This window comes from Vespula vulgaris, chromosome 7, assembly GCF_905475345.1.
Source record: "Vespula vulgaris chromosome 7, iyVesVulg1.1, whole genome shotgun sequence".
NCBI lineage: Eukaryota > Metazoa > Arthropoda > Insecta > Hymenoptera > Vespidae > Vespula > Vespula vulgaris.
In genome coordinates, this window is record NC_066592.1 from 9094843 (window position 1) to 9097906 (window position 3064).

The window sequence follows — 3064 nt, forward strand, 5'->3', positions numbered from 1 at the left end:
CGTCACAGATGATAGAAACAACGCCGTAATTTCTGTCACAGGTCCGTGACGTCACAGATGATAGAAACAACGCCGTAATTTCTGTCACAGGTCCGTGACGTCACAGATGGTCGAAACAACGCCGTAATTTCTGTCACAGGTCCATGACGTCACAGATGATAGAAACAAAGCCGTAATTTCTGTCACAAGTCCGTGACGTCACAGATGGTCGGAACAACGCCGTAATTTCTGTCACAGGTCCGTGACGTCACAGATGATAGAAAAACAACGCCGTAACGTCTCTAATAGATCTGTGACGTCACAGATGATAGAAACAACGCCGTAATTTCTGTCACAGGTCCGTGACGTCACAGATGATAGAAACAACGCCGTAATTTCTGTCACAGGTCCGTGACGTCACAGATGATAGAAAAACAACGCCGTAACGTCTCTAATAGATCTGTGACGTCACAGATGATAGAAACAACGCCGTAATTTCTGTCACAGGTCCGTGACGTCACAGATGACAGAAAAACAACGCCGTAACGTCTCTCAGAGATCTGTGACGTCACAGATGATGGAAAAACAACGCCGTAACTCCTGACACAGGTCCGTGACGTCATAGATGATCTAAACAACGCCGTAATTTCTGTCACAGGTCCGTGACGTCACAGATGACAGAAAAACAACGCCGTAACGTCTCTCAGAGATCTGTGACGTCACAGATGATGGAAAAACAACGCCGTAACTCCTGACACAGGTCCGTGACGTCATAGATGATCTAAACAACGCCGTAATTGCTGTCACAAGTCCGTGACGTCACAGATGACAGAAAAACAACGCCGTAATTTCTGTCACAGGTCCGTGACGTCACAGATGGTCGAAACAACGCCGTAATTTCTGTCACAGGTCCGTGACGTCACAGATGACAGAAAAACAAGGCCGTAACGTCTCTAATAGATCTGTGACGTCACAGATGATAGAAACAACGCCGTAATTTCTGTCATAGGTCCGTGACGTCACAGATGGTCGAAACAACGCCGTAATTTCTGTCACAGGTCCGTGACGTCACAGATGATAGAAACAACGCCGTAACTTCGGTCACAGGTGCGTGACGTCACAGATGGTCGAAACAACGCCGTAATTTCTGTCACAGGTCCGTGACGTCACAGATGACAGAAAAACAACGCTGTAACGTCTCTAATAGATCTGTGACGTCACAGATGATAGAAACAACGCCGTAATTTCTGTCATAGGTCCGTGACGTCGCAGATGGTCGAAACAACGCCGTAATTTCTGTCACAGGTCCGTGACGTCACAGATGACAGAAAAACAACGCCGTAACGTCTCTAATAGATCTGTGACGTCACAGATGATAGAAACAACGCCGTAATTTCTGCCACAGGTCCGTGACGTCACAGATGGTCGAAACAACGCCGTAATTTCTGTCACAGGTCCGTGACGTCACAGATGACAGAAAAACAAAGCTGTAACGTCTCTAATAGATCTGTGACGTCACAGATGATAGAAACAACGCCGTAATTTCTGCCACAGGTCCGTGACGTCACAGATGATAGAAAAACAACACCGTAACGTCTCTAATAGATCTGTGACGTCACAGATGATAGAAACAACGCCGTAATTTCTGTCACAGGTCCGTGACGTCACAGATGATAGAAACAACGCCGTAATTTCTGTCACAGGTCCGTGACGTCACAGATGGTCGAAACAACGCCGTAATTTCTGTCACAGGTCCATGACGTCACAGATGATAGAAACAAAGCCGTAATTTCTGTCACAAGTCCGTGACGTCACAGATGGTCGGAACAACGCCGTAATTTCTGTCACAGGTCCGTGACGTCACAGATGATAGAAAAACAACGCCGTAACGTCTCTAATAGATCTGTGACGTCACAGATGATAGAAACAACGCCGTAATTTCTGTCACAGGTCCGTGACGTCACAGATGATAGAAACAACGCCGTAATTTCTGTCACAGGTCCGTGACGTCACAGATGATAGAAAAACAACGCCGTAACGTCTCTAATAGATCTGTGACGTCACAGATGATAGAAACAACGCCGTAATTTCTGTCACAGGTCCGTGACGTCACAGATGACAGAAAAACAACGCCGTAACGTCTCTCAGAGATCTGTGACGTCACAGATGATGGAAAAACAACGCCGTAACTCCTGACACAGGTCCGTGACGTCATAGATGATCTAAACAACGCCGTAATTGCTGTCACAAGTCCGTGACGTCACAGATGACAGAAAAACAACGCCGTAACGTCTCTCAGAGATCTGTGACGTCACAGATGATGGAAAAACAACGCCGTAACTCCTGACACAGGTCCGTGACGTCATAGATGATCTAAACAACGCCGTAATTGCTGTCACAGGTCCGTGACGTCACAGATGACAGAAAAACAACGCCGTAACGTCTCTAATAGATCTGTGACGTCACAGATGATATAAACAACGCCGTAACTCCTGTCACAGGTCCGTGACGTCACAGATGACAGAAAAACAACGCCGTAACGTCTCTAATAGATCGGTGACCTCTCAGATGATAGAAACAACGCCGTAATTTCTGTCACAGGTCCGTGACGTCACAGATAATAGAAACAACGCCGTAATTTCTGTCACAGGTCCGTGACGTCACAGATGATAGAAACAACGCCGTAATTTCTTTCACAGGCCTGTGACGTCACAGATGGTCGAAACAACGACGTAATTTCTGTCACAGGTCCGTGACGTCACAGATGATAGAAACAACGCCGTAATTTCTGTCACAGGTCCGTGACGTCACAGATGATAGAAACAACGCCGTAATTTCTTTCACAGGCCTGTGACGTCACAGATGGTCGAAACAACGACGTAATTTCTGTCACAGGTCCGTGACGTCACAGATGATAGAAACAACGCCGTAATTTCTTTCACAGGCCTGTGACGTCACAGATGGTCGAAACAACGACGTAATTTCTGTCACAGGTCCGTGACGTCACAGATGATAGAAACAACGCCGTAATTTCTGTCACAGGTCCGTGACGTCACAGATGATAGAAACAACGCCGTAATTTCTG